The sequence below is a fragment of the Sceloporus occidentalis genome, unplaced genomic scaffold (assembly GCF_023333645.1).
Source record: "Sceloporus occidentalis isolate IW3139 unplaced genomic scaffold, rSceOcc1.0.p SCAF_30, whole genome shotgun sequence".
In the NCBI taxonomy this organism is placed as follows: domain Eukaryota; kingdom Metazoa; phylum Chordata; class Lepidosauria; order Squamata; family Phrynosomatidae; genus Sceloporus; species Sceloporus occidentalis.
Window position 1 is genome coordinate 1,310,925 of NW_028317010.1, and position 20,257 is coordinate 1,331,181.

Consider the following 20,257-nt stretch of genomic DNA (forward strand, 5'->3'; position numbering starts at 1 on the left):
ATGTACAAAAAAAACGGGTCCTCCTAATAATAGGTTGGTTTGCGATTTGCCCAAGAGGTCCAGGAGAATTCTGCCTGTCCTCGGATAAGACGTAAGTGTTGGCGTTCAGTAATTCCTGATGCCGCCGGCAGGTGGAGAGAAATCACAGGGAATGGGAAATAGGGATAGGGACAGTCCCGTAACATGGCTTCCCCTTTTGATTGATAGTCTGGCAGACACAGTCAGATCCAGACAGGTCGGCTTGAGGATGCCTGGACACAGTTGCTTTAGGCTTCCAGTTCGGTTTGACGGGACAATCCTTAAGTGTTATTCTTTTGTTTGACTGACCGGTATTGCATTGTGAAGTTGCAGGGCCAGGCTCCATCTCACCTGTTCAGCAAGAAGACCGTTGGTCTAGGCATGATACTGGGAGCGCAAAATGTTATTAATGGCGCAACTCTGCCAAAGTTTCTGAGTGACCTCTGCAGTAAAATGGGTGCCCTGATCTGAGAAAATCCCACTGGGGAGACAACTCTGATCACGGCATCCTTTACTGTCTAGGTGTGTATGTTGGGTAGGGTCACTGCTTCAGGGTACCTGGTGGCGTAATCCATCATGGTCAAAATGTACTTTTTGCCTTAGGGGGCCCACTATGTTGACGGTTCGCACTGTAAAATGGTTCGCTCATGATGGGCAGTGACCTCAACTTGGCCTTGAGATGGTCTCCCCTTTTTCCCACTCTGGCAAGTATCACAAATTCTGCAATATTGTCGCACATCTCCGGTGATTCCCAGCCAGAAGAATGCCTGGGTCAGCCTGTTGCACGTCTAGCGGATGCCAAGCTAACCGTCTAAGGGGATATCATCATGACCGAGCTTGAGTAGCTCACCCAGATATTTGTTAGGGACTACAAGCTCTCTCTTACTCCCCGTGGCCACTCACAGCTTTCTTTGTCTAATCCCCCAAGGCAGTCCCAGGAAGATCCATTTCTTTGAGGACAGTTACTCTGTTGTCCCACTTGGTGGCACCCGTAGGTGTAAGTCGCGGCATTCCTCAATACCTAACACTGCCAGCAGGTGGAGTAAGAATTGCAGAGAGCAGGAAATAGGGATAGGGACAAGTCTCGTACCAGCTGTAAACTGCAATCTCCCACTACTGAGCCCATATAAAGTCTGCTACCATACCTTGGAGCCAGAAAGATACCAGGCAACCCGATCAGAAAAGACAAGTTGGGACACAAGTTTGAGTAGATGAGGGCAAATGTATTTTTAAGGTTCCTAAACAAAAACACATTTGCATATATTCTCTAAACTGTCTTGGCAGCAGCAAACTTGCATAAGCATGGCAAAACTTAATTTCACAAATTTCATTGGCACCAGCAGGAGAATCAAGCATGTATAAGATGAAAAAGCAGGCAACTTGCACAATTTTTAACCTGAACGGTCCAACAGAAAAATAAAAAAAAAATCTTTTTGCTCTAGCGCTAGAAGTAAAAACTCATTAAAGGAAACCCTTTGCTACCTCAACCCCTTAAGCCAGTAGTATTAAAAGGCGTTAATTTTGTTAATTTTGTCTTTCATGAGTTTTCCTTTGTTTCATTGTTTTTTTTAAAAAAAATCCTTTCTTACAAACTTCTTCAGAAGTAAAAACAATTCTTTGTATTCTTCAATAGGATGTCTGTCAGCACAGCTCGACTTGGGGACCTATGTGTCACTACTACGGTTCTCCCAGCAAGTGACGTGGGAGCTCTCAGAAGAGATGCTTCCCAGACATGGACTCCTGAAATCACAATGAAATTCAAAAAACTTCATATGAAAGCCTTAAGTGTGAGTTACATTACTAGTATTTTACACAGCAGCTCTTAAAAAAAGACAATATGCTCTAATACAGAATTAATAAGAGGAATGGCACACCTCTGCAAATAAGAGAGGCTGGAGTAGGGTGACCACATTTTATTTCTGCCATTCAGGGACATACTATGAAGCGCATGAGATTACACACACATATACAGGATCTCACAAAAGTGAGTACACCCCTCACATTTTTGTAAATATTTTATTATATCTTTTCATGTTACAACACTGAAGAAATGACACTCTGCTACAATGTAAAGTAGTGAGTGTACAGCCCGTGTAAATTTGCTGTCCCCTCAAAATAACACACAGCCATTAATGTCTAAACCTTGGCAACAAAAGTGAGTACACCCCTAAGTGGAAATGTCTAAATTGGGCCCAATTAGCCATTTCCCCTCCCCTGTGTCATGTGACTCGTTACTGTTACAAGGTCTCAGGTCTGAATGGGGAGCAGGTGTGTTAAATTTGGTGTTATCGCTCTCACACTCATACTGGTCACTGGAAGTTGAACATGGTACTGCATCAAATTGGTCTGCATGGCTGTCGCCCCAGAAGGAAGACTCTTCTAAAGATGATGCACAAGAAAGCCCGAAAACAGTTTGCTGAAGACAAGCAGACTAAGGACATGGATTACTGGAACCATGTCCTGTGGTCCGATGAGACCAAGATACATTTTTTAACAATGCCTTGTTAAAGAAGCTGAGGGTAAAGGTGATGGACTGGCCAAGCATGTCTCCAGACCTAAACCCTATTGAGCATCTGTGGGGCATCCTCAAATGGAAGGTGGGGAGGCACAAGGTCTCTAACATCCACCAGCCCCATGATGTGGTCATGGAGGAGTGGAAGAGGACTCCAGTGGCAAACTGTGAAGCTCTGATGAACTCCATGCCCAAGAGGGTTAAGGCAGTGCTGGAAAATAATGGTGGCCACACAAACTGTTGACACTTTGGGCCCAATTTGGACATTTCCACCTAGGGGTGTAATCACTTTTGTTGCCAAGGTTTAGACATGAATGGCTGTGTGTTATTTTGAGGGGACAGCAAATTTACACTATTATAACTCCATTACATTGTAGCAGAGTGTCGTTTCTCATTTCATTGTAGCAGAGTGTCAATAAAATATTTACAAAAATGTGAGGGGTGTACTTACTTTTGTGAGATACTGTATATGCGTTATAAATGCATTTTTAACTACATAATATGTACTTATCTCTTTGAAGTAAAGATTGTGATTGAAATATGATTTCAAAACATCAGCTGAACTGGCAGTCAGTGTTCATTCTTTAATATTAGCCCGTATATACTAATATTAGACCCTGCTGCCGATATATATAAATATCAGACCCTGCTCCCAATACATTTTATATTGAAAAATTGGACCCTACGCGAGCATTTCCGTGGGCCGCGCTGCACACTCCCTAGCATGCAATCACTAACTAAGCTCCCGCACCAAAAACAATATTTTCCACACTGAATCAGAATCAGACACACAAACCTTGTATTTGCAGGTATTGATAAATAATGTATGGACACATAGCATAGCAGATATAGATCAACAGAATAACACACAAACTCAGCTTTGCAGGTATGGATCAATCGGAATTCACATAAAAACCCAGCATTAAAGGTATAGATAAAACTCCCTAAATTACAGGCACAGGTTGCACACCCCAAAGCCAGCCCTGGCATCCACACTGCCCACATAGAACCTGACCAGCACCCAGATAACACACATAGGACTTGCTATTTTTGTCCCCAAACAGCCCAGCCTGTGCCATCTTTGTCACAGATTGAGGCTGCCCAAGACCCGGGACATAAAGTCCCATTGCTGTCAATCCGGGACATGTGGTCACCCTAGGCTGGAGAAAACGAGAAGATTAAATTGTTAGAGGGGATATGCAGTCATCCTACAAATATATATAGTGACAATACCAGCCACTGGTATTTTGGAATCAGTAAGGATGGTTTTAGGGTATAACTGGAAATGACTTAAATGTGGGTTAGATTATTATTTTATGTTATGTTTCAAATAAAATGCATATCTCCTAATCTCTCTACTGTTACAGGTGTTGCTGATACTGATTGGTGTGTTGCAGATAAGCTTTGGAGTGATCATGGCATTAGCAGAGGACGAGTACCAATCCTTGGCAGTGCGCAGTGGAGTGTATATATGGGGAGGGCTGGTGGTAAGCTACCTGCTCACAAAAAATACTGTGACTTTTATTGCTCTTGCCTTTGCATCAGTGTTGCAGCAACCATGGCTTGGTTTCATCTTCCTCTGGGTAAGGCAGATACAATCAAAATCCGCTTAAAAAAATACCACCTATAAGACCCCCAAAGTCAGGACTGGGTTTGGAGCTTCAGGCAGGAGGTGTAGGAACACAGGAACCAACAGTCCAGAAAACAAATGTTAATAATCAGTTCGGAATTTACAGGCAGCCAAGATCGTAGGATAGGAAATAGTAAGGATAATCCAGGAGCAAGCCAGAGAATGGGCAAGATGGAATGCAATGAGAAAAAATTCAAGTGCAAACAACTTTGCTATATAATGAGCATCTAGTGCACAATGTTAGACCTTGCAGGATGATGTACTATAATCCTGTCGCAACCTGGGCAAGGAGGTTGGGGAGGAGCCTTGCTGCAAGCGATATGATGGACTCTGTATGTAACCCACAATGCATAACAAATAACAGGAGGACAGAGGCAGGGCTGGATGAAACACACAGGGCTGGATAGTACAGGCTAATTTGGAGAGCACTAACATGACTGGTAAGTATAGGCTAGGCTGATTGGTACAGGCAAGGCTGATTGGTTCCAACAGGACTGGTTAGGACAGACAGGACTAAGCACTGAGAAAGGGCTGTGCACCAAGGTATGGCTGGAACTTTGCCAGACCGGCAAAACAGACTGGAAGCGCACGGACTGGGCAGAAGACCGGACACTTTGCAGGACAGCCCTCGGGTAAAGCAGGTCACAATCAAGTCAGGAACCCAAAACAAAGTCCCTGTTTGCAATACGCAGCCGGGGTTTACAGGGCAGAGCTGCACAAGATAACAACGCCCAGCCGATACAGGAGCTTGGCAGGGTGAAACTGTGACAAAGGGAATGTGTGACAAAATCATACACTGTATAAAAATACATGTATTGGGGATTTGTTAGCCTAATAATATGAACTATAATAATAGTCAAGAGTTATCTGTGAAGATAGACATTTTCTGAGCTCTCACCATAACCACCTCCTAGGTATTCATAGAAGTTTTTTTTCTGAACCCTCTTACTCCTTGGATCGTCCGCTTCCTTATGTTGAAATCATTATTGTTTTATAAACTCTCCTGATTTAGTGGATAAAGAACATTTAGATAAGGCTGTTATATAAGAAATGATGTCTTAGAGTTTTCCCCCCTATTTCAGCGTGACTGTGAGTTCTTTACCACCTGTCTCATTTTCATTCTAATCTTGTACTATTTTTTTTATTACCATTGAGAAAAAAGTAAATATTTAAGTCATTTTTTTATTAAAGGCTGTGTTGGTATTGACCTATATGCTAAAGAAAAAAAATCTAACTGGATATTTTATAAGTTATCACCTTTGTTTAAAACATCAGACTTCTGAGTGTAACCCTTAGAAGTAACGTATATATATATATATATATATATATATATATATGTATATATATATATATATATCCATGCAACCGATAGCTTGTAAGCACTCTCTCCTCATTTCCAAGGTCTTTGTGGCGGGATGCATTACTGTGGCTTCAGAGACCAAGGAGAACATCAACATGGTAATGTAAATTACACCTATTGTTAGTTAAGCCTATTTAAGCGTAGTTTACAACATAAATTGAAGGTTTCTGAATAGTTATATTTTTCTGTGCTTTTATAAAATGTTCTATTTCAAACTTCCTGATTGTTACAGATAAAAGCCTGTTTAGGATCTCATGTCACAAATGTAGCAGTTGGTGGAGTGGCGATGATTGTGTACATGGTTCAGTTGTATGCTGAAACACAGACATGCTGGGCGCGAACAGACAGGCACGATTTAAACAATTGTGTCTCCATGGACAATGAAGAAGTTACCACTGTATCACATCATTACTATGACTACGTTGAACGCAACGATGTTGCTGTAAGTGTGGTATTTTTTAACACACATTTAACATTGGAACAGAAAGCGGTAGTTTAAAGTTTTCTAGTAGAGCAGTATTTCCCATAATGCGGGCTAGGCATGCACCTAGAATGCACATTTTTTGTGTACTTCACCCATTTGATCAAGCACTAGTTTCTAACCATTTCACCACATTGACCACTTGGTGTAGGTCTATGTCCCTCCTACAACGTGTGGATGGTACCAGTGTACTTTGTGTCTGGGGTCACCTAGACTGTGATTTCAACCTCTGGGTTGAAGTAGTTCTATAAGACACTACCACCCCCTATTCCATATCTATCAGTGATGCTTCCATTAATCACCATGGGTTTATTACTTTTTAAAGTAAAACGCAAATAAAAAAGAACAACTCTGTAACATCGATTAAAATAAGCCTTAGTTTGCCCTATAAATTGTTTTATTTAGCCCACTTTGCCCCTTCAACTCAGTAACATACGGACTAACATACACATTTACGCACTCACTCTCACACTAACACATACATACACACAAACACACACTCTCACATACACACACATATACTCACACTAACATGTATGCTAACATACACACTCATACTATCACAAACACTAACACACATTCACACCCATACACACTCAAACATAAACACTCATGCTAACATTTGCACACTCAGACTAATACACACTGACACTCACTCTGTCACACAAAACACACCATCACCTTAGCCTAAACTTTACTGGAGCCTAATTGCCACCCCCCGCCCCCCCCGAACAGCCTTCCCCTGCATCAAGTAATAAGTGAGTACCTGTGAGAGAGGGAAAGCTTGGTCCTCTGGCCTTAAGGCTGGGACTTGGGTCAGTGAAGCTGAGGCGTTATAGAGTCCCCTGGCATGGATCAGCTGGGGCACCCGACATCTGAGTGGTGTGTGGGGCACATTTTTTCACTCACTGTGCACAGCTTGGTAAGAGCACTATATTTACCAGGGTCCTTTCACTTGATGCCGATTTTGTTTTTAACCCACCCTTAAATTTGCCCTGGCCTATGGCTGGTGGTGGAGGGGGAATTAACTTGTCAGCCATTTGAAGGGGACCTGTGTATGACACTAGTCTAGGTCCAGTTTTCTCCTGAATTACCCTGGGTTGACTACCTTTCTGAAACGTATACTTTTGTAGGTGGTTTCTTTGGCCGCTGTTGAAGTTATACTGTCAGCATACCAAATGTAAAAGCTTTACAGTTTAGACAAGGTTATGCGTACCTTGTAGTATTTGCCTTGTTATATCCAAAGTAGAAGAAAATTCTATGCATATAATGTAGTTTCCAAATTAAATGAGTATATTGTAGGGTCATTTTCTTTAGCTGGTCTAGTTGTATGTACACTATTATATGAATGTGTCCTGAAAACAACTATATATAATACATGTGATTAGAGAAAATTAGAAAAAAAGGGCACATTATAGCCTAACACAGCAACATCTGCAAAAAAGGTCTGGTCTTTTGGGGTACAATATAAATAATCCGAGTCATGAAGGGTTTAAACAGCTATGTTTATAATCCTTTAGGATGTAAAAAGGTATAACTTTGTGTGTTCTCATTCTGCCCATATTACTCACCAGACTCTGCGAGTGACCGTGAATTCCATGATACTCCTCTTCTCTCTCCTTGGATTGATCATTTCTCTGTGCGTTGTCTTCTCAGGATGGAAAGTTCTGAAGGATGTTGGATACTCTTTGCTGGTACTGTGTGACATGGATCTGTGTATGCATAGATAATGTGTCTGCATAAATGTAATGTGCACATGTTTTGTATTAGGGGCAGAGGAGTCAGCATACCATAGCACAAGCCAAAGCAGACCTCAGATACTTGTGCCTCAGCTTTATTTAACACTATATATATATATATATATATATATATATATATATATATATATTGTGGTAAAGTGTATGGGAAAGTGGTGGATGGGATATATATCTCACCTGGTTTCCTCAGCCAGGCACGGTAGCAAACCCAGGAGCCCTCAGGTGAGGCTTCCTATGCTCATTACTGGGGAGGAAGCCTTAAAAGAGAGGGCTGTTGGGTTTGCAGGGGGGAGGAGGGACTGAGTCAGGGAGCAGCTACAGCCAGCGCTGCAGCCCACCAGGTATGAAGCTTTACCCATGCAAAACCTGTTACTTTGCTTTGTGCCAGACCTTAGGCTTGTAGAGATGTATCCGGATGTTTAGTTAGAGCCGGACAGGCTTAGAGTTTGTTTTATTTTCAAGGTGCTCTGTGCCTACAGCATCTAAATAAACACGCTTGCCTTTTGAAACCTGTGTGAATACTGTCATTGCCGCCCCATGCGTGAGCTGTCCCCTACGATATATATATATATATATATATATATATATATATAACCTGAGAAAGTAGCTATACCCTGATAAGTTTCATGGTCTACAAGATCTACTGAAGGGGCTTTGTTCACTTGCTGTAATACAAGGACACATTGAGGCTGGTGTACATCTGTACGGATGCTGTGCTCTCCACAAGATCTCTTTATTGTGTCTCTCCCAAACACTTGTACCCACCAGGTCCCAATTTAGAGGACTCCTTTGCAACCAACACAGTCCTTCTGGATATGATTGGTTGGAGTCATGGTCATATGATGACCACAGTGTGAAAGTCTGATATGTGCCAGTATTTATAATAAAGCAGTCTGACAGCACGGTCTGATTCAGGTTAATTTTTTTATTAATCTGTATTTTTATTTGGGGATTCAGTGTTAGTTAGTAGAAAATAAATAAATGTATTGGATAAGAACCAGAAAATACATATAATAGGGAATCTGATCCTAATGCACAGAGACACCCAACAAACAAAATGTGGAGCTTCTCACCATGGATAGATCTGTCATTATTACATATGTTAAAGAAAGAAAATGAGCCTACAGATCAATATATAAATTAAAGAATGTATTCAGATCAATAAATTTTTATCTACAAAAAACAATACAAATAATTAATTATTATGATGCACAAAAAAAGATAATTTACATGATTGTTCAGATCAATTGAAAAGTCAAGTTAATTGCGGTTTACATGATTTGTCAGATCAATTAATAACAAGTATAGTTATTGCAATTGATGGTTGATGCAAGTTCAATGCATGTTAAAAAGAAAAAAAAAAAACACACACTCCCTAATACACCCTACACTAACCAAAACAATGCCCCCCAAAAGGAAAAAATAATTGCAGGTATGTTGCTGCCACTTAATAGTAAAAATCAGAAAATCTATTGTTGTCTAACCGAATCAGGTAAGTATAAATATCCTGAACAAGTGGCAATGCCAAACAGAGTAAATTCGGTCAATGGAAAGGGTTTTTTACAGTAAGGACAATAAGAATGTGGAATTCTCTGCCTGCAGAGGTAGTTTTATCAGTCTGTACAGACGTTTAAACAGCAACTGGATGAATACTTGCAAAAACATTACATATATATATATATATATAATATATATGGTGGTTGGTTCCGCTATCCCCCCTCCCAGGTCCAGCTGGACATTTTACGGTACCAGCTGGACTGTGACTCTAGCCACACACCTTCACAGGGTTTACGCGACTGGGACATCTGAAATTTTGGGGGATATGAGAATAAGTGAGGATGACATTTTCAAATCTGCAGAACGGGTATATAACAAGAAACGTGAAAAAACCTAAAATCACGTGTGATGTGTTAAGGTGAATAAGTGACAAAAGTGAAAATATATATTATTCCCCAAATAGGACCGCAGCTACCCACAAAGAGAACACTCTTCCTCAAAGTGTAAAGATACAACCAAACAAAAGAAGTATGGGGCGCAGATGCATATAAGGGAGGAAACAATTGAAGTGAAATATAATAATATTTTAATAATGAAATATATGTAAAACAAACTAAAAAAGTGCAATATGCAGGTAAAGAGTCAATAGACCAGCAAAATGCAACTTACATTTAGTCCATGCACCCAAAGTGCATAATGCGTATATATAGAAAAAACCACCAATGGTGGAATGTGGACAAAGTTCAGATAAGTCCTTCCAGATCCTTCCAAACGCGTTTCGCCGACTTGGCTTCTTCAGTAGAAGTATGCTCTGTCCGGACAGAGCATACTTCTACTGAAGAAGCCAAGTCGGCGAAACGCGTTTGGAAGGATCTGGAAGGACTTATCTGAACTTTGTCCACATTCCACCATTGGTGGTTTTTTCTATATATACGCATTATGCACTTTGGGTGCATGGACTAAATGTAAGTTGCATTTTGCTGGTCTATTGACTCTTTACCTGCATATTGCACTTTTTTAGTTTGTTTTACATATATTTCATTATTAAAATATTATTATATTTCACTTCAATTGTTTCCTCCCTTATATGCATCTGCGCCCCATACTTCTTTTGTTTGAACGGGTATATAATCATTATATCTATGTACCAATTGTTTTTTCTTTTCTTTACCTAGAACTGAATTTTCCATCATCCTGATCTACAGTAGAAGACATAATGTGCTTTATTCCATATATGAAACAATGAATATTCTTCAAATAATCCCCCGGTAGCATAAAATACCTGTGAACGTTATACATTTAATGTCAATACTAGTTACTAAATCATACATTAATATTTTAAACAGCATGTATACTATTTCACTAATACACAATGCAACATATAAGTAATTTTTAATGGTTGCTTAAATTTCCTGTTTGCTAAATGCATGGTTTCCAATAAATATATTAAAAACTGCTTATATATGCACTTTCTTTTGAGAGATACCTGGTAGTCTTGGCCCCATTGTATATCTACGACTATTGACCTGAATGAGACTCTGTGTTTCCACATCTTTTCTATGTTGTGTTTTGTGTCCAACATTTGTGCTCTTTGGCATTGACCCTTTATTTTAAGGAAGGGTAAATACATTCTCACGAGGATTCAACAACGTTTTTTGCATGCAAGTTCATAGCATCCCTAGGCATCACAGATGCCTAGAGGAAACCCTGTCCTCATTCTTTTTTTACCTCCAAGATGTAAATATTGAGTTCCTTTAGTCTTTCCTGATAATTCCCATCCTGCAAGTCATTTTCCTCTGAACACTCTCCAAAATATCAATATTCTTGATGGTGTCTCCAAAACTGTACATAATACTGCTCCTCTCTGGTCTATTATTGTAGTTCCTCAGTTAAATAAATACGTTAGATTCGTTTCACAACATCTCCCTGCAGTAAACCCATGCTATTTTAGTGTTGCAATCATTCACATCCAGATTTAACAATATTTTACTTGGTAAAATTGGTTTCCATTACTGTACTGAAGTAAGACTTATTGGTCTTTAGTTGGATGAGTCTTTGCTGCTCCATTTCTTGTGTAATGGCACTACAAATGTCCACTTCCTTTTAATAACTTTGGGTGTATCCAATCGGGTCCCATAGACTTGTCTGTTTTTAACCTTGGGCAGTTCAGGTACAATTTCTTCCTCTGTGTAAAAAAAAATAAAAAAAAAAAATGTTAGAAACCACAGGACCCTGGTGCACAAATGTCACATTTGCCATTGAGTGCCTTTGCCACAAGCAATTTATCAGTGCCATCCTAACTCCCAAACAGCCTGTAGGTGCCAACTCCCCCCAGCTTGTCAGTGCCCCCAAACGGTTTCTGTGTCATCTTTGCCTCAGACAGCTGGTATGTGCCATCCTTGGCCCCAAACAACTTGTTTGTGACTTATTTTCCCTTGCCCCCACTCAGACACACATATGTAAACACACTTAACACAAACTACACACACATACTAATACTCATTAACACACGTATACATTTATTCTAACACACACTTCATCTGAGCCCACTTATACATCCATGCACACATACAATTACACATCCATGCCCACATACACACAATTACACATCCATGCTCACACAACATTACACATCCATGCTCACACACACACGTACACATCCATGCTCAAACACAAAAACGCAAATCCATGCTCACACGCAATTACACACCCATGCTCACACATACATTTGCCAATCCATGGTTGCACACAATTACACACCGATGCTCACACACTCACAATTACACATCCATGCTCACACACAAACGCAAATCCATACTCACACACAATCACAGATCCAAAAAGAATTTACTACCAGAAAGTTTGACAAAGACTGATGGTAGAACTAGTGCATGGAAATAGTTAAAATACCAGCATTTGAACTACCTTGGGGTGTCTAGTTTTTAAAAATATATGGTTTGATGGGGTAAATTGCATTGGCCGGCTTCAAAGATACCCGAAATAGGACATGGGGCAGAATGACCAGATTTGGAGAAAAAATTATTTTGAAATAGCAAAATGCTACTGGTACTTATTGCCCCATAACGTGCAGAAAAAATCAAAAGAACATAAAAACATTGGGTATTTCTACACTCAGGACATATAGTAGAATTTATTTAGCAGGTTTTTTTCATTCGTTTTTGCAGATGAGTAAAAGTTTTTTTAACAAAAAATCACCATATTTTATCTTTTTTTTCATTGTAAACTAGATGATATGATAAAAATAATGGTACCTAAAGAAAGCCCTGTTTGACCTGAAAAAAACAATAAATAATATGTGGGAGCACGAAACGAGAAAGAAGAAAATCACAGCTAAACAGCAACACTGAAAAATGTTAAAAGAGCCGCTGTCCCACAATGTACTACGAATAAGAAACAGTCTTGTCATTAAGGGGTTAAACAGCCTTGGTCATGAATTGTACAAAAATAAAAACCGGCCTGGTCCTTAAGGGGTTAAGCATTTGTTGTCTACTTGGCAACATACTCCTATCTGCCTCTCAAGCTACGGTAGCTGTTTCGTCATCATATCGCGACCTCTCTTAGCAAGCTTAGACTGTGCAGAGCACGTGGGAAGTACATTTAAATCACGATCGCAGCGTTGCAGAGTCTGATAAAATACGAGGTCGGGTAAATAAAGCAGGGGACATGGAGGAAGGATCTACAGGGACCCGATCCACTCGAAGTAAGACAAGGAGTGCTCTTCAGCAAAAAGTTGTGGTTAAAGAGAAGGGGACGTTAAATTCAGCGCATCAACGGGAGATGGGGGAGCAGGAAGCGGTGACGTCGGGGTTAGAAAAAGAGACAGAAGAAATCAACAAGGTAACATTAGTTCAGAACGGTAACGCAAAGAGGAAGGATGGCGGTTTATCTGGACAAGACCGTAGAACTGTATCGGAAGAAACGGATGAGCCGGCGTCGCAAGCCACAACGGATGGAGAGGTGGAGCAAAGTGCGCAAGAGAAATTAGAAGTGGTTGAAAACCGGGAGTTAAGGGGACGTCAAACGACGCCTGTGAAACCGTCTTCCCAAGTGATACCCAAGGGGAAGCCGAAGTCTGGGAGAGTATGGAAGGATTCCAATAAGAAGAGGTAAGAGCGTCTCCCGCATGCTTTGCTACATAAAAGCTGCAGGCTGCATTTGGGACGCATATGATTTATGAGTAAACTGTACTGTACAAGAAAGACGTCACTTCGGTGACAGAGATGCAGAAGTGACGTTTACATTATGAGCTGTTTCGTCAATTGTATACGGTGCGCAGCCCCCTTTTATTTATTTTTACTTGTTTGCCACTGTAGGCGCTTGTTTGTTTAACCCTTTCTGTATAAAGGGTAAACTTTCCTAAACTCTGGAGTTGTTTCTGCATTTTTACCACATACTTGTTCAACTACTATTCTCCATTTTTATTTTTGATCTACCACCAAATATAAGGTCTTTATCCAAGATTTTATATTTATTTTAAATACAATCCCCATATATGTCAAACCAAATGCATATAATGGAAACTCATTTTCATTTCATTTTAACCTTCCTTGGTAAGTAAATTATATGTAGCTGTACATACATGTATTTTGTATGCTCAGCACATATAGGTGGTGTTACACAATATATGGTAGGGTAGGCACATAGGGTTAAATGCCATTAAAAATATATATATATATCATTTTATATATATATATATATATATTTTCACAATGCTACCACCTCTCCATGCAGCCACTTTGTGTGGACGAGTCTGGCTACGGCTAACTTTACTTGTATTTATTATTTAGAAAAATGTATGTATGTTTATAGTATCTGTCTGGTTTATATTTTATTTTGGAGGATGGTGGATGTGACAGGGGCACTTGGTGTGGCACAACATCTGATCTCTGCATGTTAGTAGATCAACTGATGCTAGCAGACAGGCATATTATCCTGTGAGCCCCATCAACTCATTATGGAGATTACACTTATAACTTATTTTTTTAACTAGCGCAATCATATCCCGCAGCGTTGTACATTCCTGCATATGTTACTTCTCTCTACATCATGCAGCGTATCTAGTGTTATTTAATGAGGCGCTTTAGGTGGAACAGCGTTTCTAATGCTTATGATAGTCTAATTTAAGTTATTGTGGCGTCCCAGTGCGCGTGAGGATTCTGCGTTTGCCCCTTTCCATCCAGGTGTTGTCCATGCAGGAGATGCATTCGGCTGAACACGTGACCTGAGACATGCTTTCCGGCGCTGGCCCGGTGAAGGCTGAGTGTGTGCGGTTTAACACTACCCCTCACTGTGCATGTATGGGAAGTGCCCCCATTGACTTCTGCTAATGGGGTCAATCCTTGGAGCATGGAGGGGGGAAGTTGCCCCTCTGTAGGATAGGCCATTTTTATTTTAAAGAATGCTTACTAAAGTACTCCTTGAAGTACCTTAATATGTATTACTTTTTGATGCTTTTAGGGGCAGTAGACTATCCATTAAAAATTGGTGATTTTAAAGGAACAAAATGCACAGCAAATAACTTCTCAATTTGAACAATGTATAGCAAAATATGAAATGACAAATGCCATTTACATTAGTCAATCTGTGTTTGTGTATTGTAGGTTCTCTCTTATGGTAAAAGATCGCCCACTTCGTACTTCCTGGGAGGCGAAGATGAAAGAACGACAGGAAAAGAAAATGCTCAAAAGCTATTCCCAGCAGTTAAAAGATGAAAAGCAACACGAGAAAGAAGTCTGTATTCTTTGACTAACCTTGCTTGTTCTCACAAACCTCTTGGTGTCAAGAGAAGCCATATTTAATTTTACTTATAATTAGGGCTGCCCTGTAGCAGAGAATATTAGTTGTATATGAGGGTCTCTATGATTTATTTTCATGCTTGTTTAGAAGGCTAGTGGACCACCTGTAGAGGCTTGATTAGATGTATTGCTTAACCCATCTTGAAGGGTTCAATCCAGCTGGAGTCTATATATATTATTATTATTTATTGTTTTATATAGCGCCATCAAATTCTGTAGCGCTGTACAATGGGTAGACGGGAAATAACAAGTAGTATATAACATAACAATTTGACTTACAGAGACCACAGGTGAGGAGGGCCTGGCTCAAACAAGCTTACATCCTGTAGATCTTTTTTTATTTTTTTTTATGTATTCTTTAAAATAGCAAATTAAAGTAAACAAACAAAAACAGCATATATAAATCCATAATGACTAGTATTGGAAAAATAAAAAGAGGGGGTTATAAAGACTACAGGATCTTCGATAATTCGGATTCTGGTTGGACACAGAAGTCTGTCCGTAATTTTGTAGACATTTAAAAAAAAATGAAAAGTCATGTAAGAAATATAACCTATTAAAGTAATTAACGCCTCTTTTTAATGTAGCTTCAAGAGATAAGAAGCAGATGAATTTGTTAAATACATCTCTCCTTTAAATCTACACCCTTGTAGGAAAGAAAAAAACGCAGAGAGGAGAATCTGAAACGCCGACTTGAAAATGAGAGGAAGGGAGAAGTCGTACAAGTGGTAATTTTTGTTGTTTTCTTGTATTGTTGGATCAGCTTCGCTTTGTTCAACTTGTATTGGAGAATCATTCCTTAGCTAATGGGTACAGAAGTTTACTTAGGTTTGTATGTGATGCCGTTGACCCGTCTGTTCTCCTCAGATTCGGAATCCAGCTAAATTGAAACGTGCTCGAAAGAAGCAGCTCCGTCAAGTTGAGAAGAGAGACACTTTAAAGCGTTCGCAGGTTGGGAAAAAGACAGCGAATGAGCCCCCTGCCAAGAAACCTAAACAAAAGGACACAGTTTCCAGCTGATTATCTTTTCTTTGACCTCTGATGGTTTGTTTGTCGGGGATTACTATTAGTAATATCTGCAAAAGAGTAAATGGCTTTTTTTTGTACTTGACCGTTTTTGAAACCTTTATGATACCAAAGCCTCCTAAAATGGAGATTAAATCTTATTTGTAATTTCTATACAGTGAAAAGAACACCCCTGCAGATTACATGTATGTAGCTTAAGTGAAGGCTAACATGGTTTTTCTGCTTGTTGTACAGAAAAGAAGCTAGTATCAGATAAATAAGTTTACAATTTTACAAAAATATTGTGTGTTCCTATTTGGATGTATAGCCTAACTGTAACTTTAGTCCAATCTACTAAGCAAAAACCCAGCCTTTTTATCATGAATGTCTATGTGGACACTCTAAAGAAAGTCTATGAAGGAACATACCGTATTTGCCCGAATATAGGCCGTGCTTCCCCCCCCCCCCCCCGCTTTAAGTCTTTAAAGTGTGGGTGTGGCCTATATTCGGGGTTTAGCATAGGAATGTGCAATTCGTATCACCCGACGCGCGGGACATGCTGTTCCGGGTGCTGGGCAGGCAGCAGGGGTAGGATACAGATCCCCCGCAGCGCTGCAGGGGAACTGGATCCTACTTCCCGGTAGCCGTGGATGTCTATGCAATGCGCTGAGACAACCTCCCCTGCCAGCACTTCCCATGGGGGGGGCAGGTGTGCTGGCAAGGGAGATTGTTAAAGCACATTGTGCAAATGTGCTGGCAGTGGAGGTTGAACGTCTGCGCAGTGTACTTTAACATTCTTCCTTGCACCGGAAATTGTCTACGGGTATGGTGCAGATGTTCTCCACCCGGGAGACTGCATTGGTAAGTGTAGGGGGCAGAGTGGCACCATGTCTGCATAGTAGATACCAAAATGCTAAAATACAGTGTGTTAGAACACTGTTTTACTATTCCACTAATGTGTATTTTTCTTAAAAAGAGCGCCTAACTTTATAGGCCGCACCTTAAATCGAGCCAATACAGTAATTCATATAGTGTGAATTTTGAGTACGGAAAGTCAACAAAAAAAAATCACACGAATGAGAATAAAGTCTGCTGGTAATATACGTTTATTGGAACAAAATTAGACAAAACCAGTTTTGTCAGTAGTGACCTACTTTACTGCATGCAGCACTGTATTTTAGGGTCAAAGGACTGCTCTTTTAATAATGTCATGCAATAAAATGTCTTGCAATCTGCATATATTAATAGATCACACTGGGTACATACAGAGTTTTAAACAGATAGATGATATATGGTGTTATTGATCAGGGTAGGACCCATTGTTCCAATCTAATACAGACACATTTAATACAATGTAATACAGGCACTTATTAAATACACTACAGTACTACAATGTAAGGTATATATCATGTATTGAAGCTTACTCACCAAAGAAGAAATTTTGTTTTTTCAAGCTGTAAGAAGGTGGAATAAATCTCGCTGATACTTGGTAGGGACCCAGCCAAGCTCTTTCTGCAGTGTTTTCCATCTCGGTATTTGCTCTAGGGACATAGGGATATGAATCTATGTAATTTTATTTCTTACTCTGATAACATTATGACCACCTGCCTAATACTGTGTCAGTTCTTCTTTCTTTGCCAAGACAGCCCTGACCCGTCAAGGCCTTAGACCTCTGGGGGTTTGCTGTGGTATCTGGCACCAAGGCGTTAGAAGCAGACCCTCTAAGTCATGTAACAGGCCACCTACTTCCGCTGCTCCGTGGTAGGCACTTTCAGCAGTGGACAGGGGTCCACAAACGTCTATTCACTGTGTGTTCTGACACCTTTTTATCGAACCAGCATTAACTTTCGGTAATTTGAGCTACAGTAGCTCATCTGTTGGATATGACCACATGGGCCAGCTTTCACCCCCACGCATTAATGAGCATTTTCCACCCGTGATCCAGTCGCTGGTTCACCGATTTTTACTTCATTGGACCGCTTTTCATAGGTACTGATCACTGGAGACCGGGAACACGGGAACTGCAGTTTTGGAAATGCTCTGACCTACTCGTCAAGCCATCGCAATTAGGCCCCTGTCAAAGTCGCTCAAATCCTTACGTTTGTCCATTTTTCCTGCTTCTAACACATCAGCGTTGACGGTGAAATCTCCGCTTGCTGCCTAAAATATCCCACCCACGGACACGTGCCGTGATAAGATTATCAGTGTTATTCACTTCACCTGTCAGTGGTCATAATGTTATGGCTAATCAGCATACCTAGGAACTAGTGGGCTCCAGCTACCCAGAGCCTACCCTCGTGGGACAAGGCCAGAACTGCTCACTGATGTCAGTGCTCCCACAACTTGGAGCTTCTCAGGTATGCTGATCGGTTAATTTTTCAAAGGGAAATAAATGACTCAATGTAATAGTCACATTTTTATGACTAAGAGAAAGATGGGTGCTGCATTAGAGATCAGTAAATGGCAAGACCAGCAAATTATGTCTATGCTATATCTCCATGGGAGAAGACTCAAAAACAGACAGAAAATTAAGAATAAAAGGTATTTTATCATCCTAGTGACATCATGCGGGATGCAGGGATCCGGCTGTGCTCCTCCAGGACAGTGCATTTTACCGCTTCTATCCATGGCTGTAAATTAACTGTGACATCCTCATCTACCCAAAACTTGAGCAAAAGAGAAACTTTGTTCGCTTCTCTACCTTTTGGCTAAGATCAAGTGAGTACCTGTGACAGGGTAAAGCTTGGTCCTCTGATAAGGCCGATGAAGGCGGAAGGCCTGCGAGACCCCAGAGCAGTTTCCTAGGCGCACTCACATTTTTGGCTGGGGCTCATCACAAGTGAGGGCACAAAGATTACCAAGATGCTACACAACTTTATTTTTTTTTTTTTTTTTACTTTCCCTAGACCTTTTGGGTAACTGAGGAAGAATTTGTATGCCCACCTAAGGGCTTAGATGTCATGTTTTTTTCCCACTTTGCCTCAGGATTTCACTTGTTTGTGTGCACGTGTGCCTATGATTTTTGTAAATAGGTTTTGTGTGTTTCTTAAGTAATGTAAGACGCAGCTCAGAGCATAACGTATATGGACACTTCACAGACTTTGAACACAGAAAATGCAGCATTTGAGCTGGATCTCAGCGTTTTGGTGGGGGAGAAGGTTGATGCATTTGGCTGCTGTCTCCTCCTGGAGGTGGTCTTCATCTGTCCACTAGGAGGAGGACCAAAAAGATTAAATCCTCCTTCAGGCTAATGCCTAGGAGGAAAGGAAGCGGGCATAACTCTTCAGATGTTGGGGTTCTAGCTTCCGGTGCAGCTGATTGAGCACCCTCACGCATTCTTCACAGCAAAACACCTGTACCTTGTGCTTCAAGGAAAAAAGTGATGACCTTGATGATTGTGACCATCCTCCTTTCACTCATGCTGTTGGGGACTGGAAATGTAGTCCGCACCAAAGACTTCTCCATTCTGCTGCAAACATATGCGACACACGACGCAAGAAAAATTCAGGGCCTTCCATGTCGACCTGCAACACCAACAGAATTGAATACCCAGATTAAGATAGAACCTCATATATTAACATTAAAAATATAGACAGGAGGGGGAGATGTTGCAACCTTACACAGGCATACCTAAGGAATCAGACCAGGTGGACCTTATGGTCATGCTCTGTGAGATCTTTAACTCCCCGATAGGCTGGAAGAGACACAACAGAGCTTAAAAGGGAACACAGCACTTTGATGAACCTACTTCCCAGCCTATGGATATTATATCACTTTTTACTTTTACATTACTTTCTACTTAAAAAGGAAAATAGTCCATAAGCTTAGATTTACATTATCCTTGAAATCATTACTTCATACCAAGTTTCAAACAGTGGGGTCACCGGCTTCCATGAATACCTTGCCTCAGCTATACTATACCTTTGACACTTGCATACTAAACAATAGACATTGACATAACCCTATGCATATGTATACTATACAGTTGGTGGACCTTAAGTTGGGAGTCTGTAGTGCTCAGTATTATAGATCTCTCACTTGGATATAGGTTGATGTGGAGAAGTCTTTTAGAATATATCTAAAATAAAAGCTGCCACACATATATGTATAGAGGTAGTAGAGGAGTAAGTACTATGGCATCTGTGCCATAACTGGATTGATAACCAGGTATGGTTAAAAGG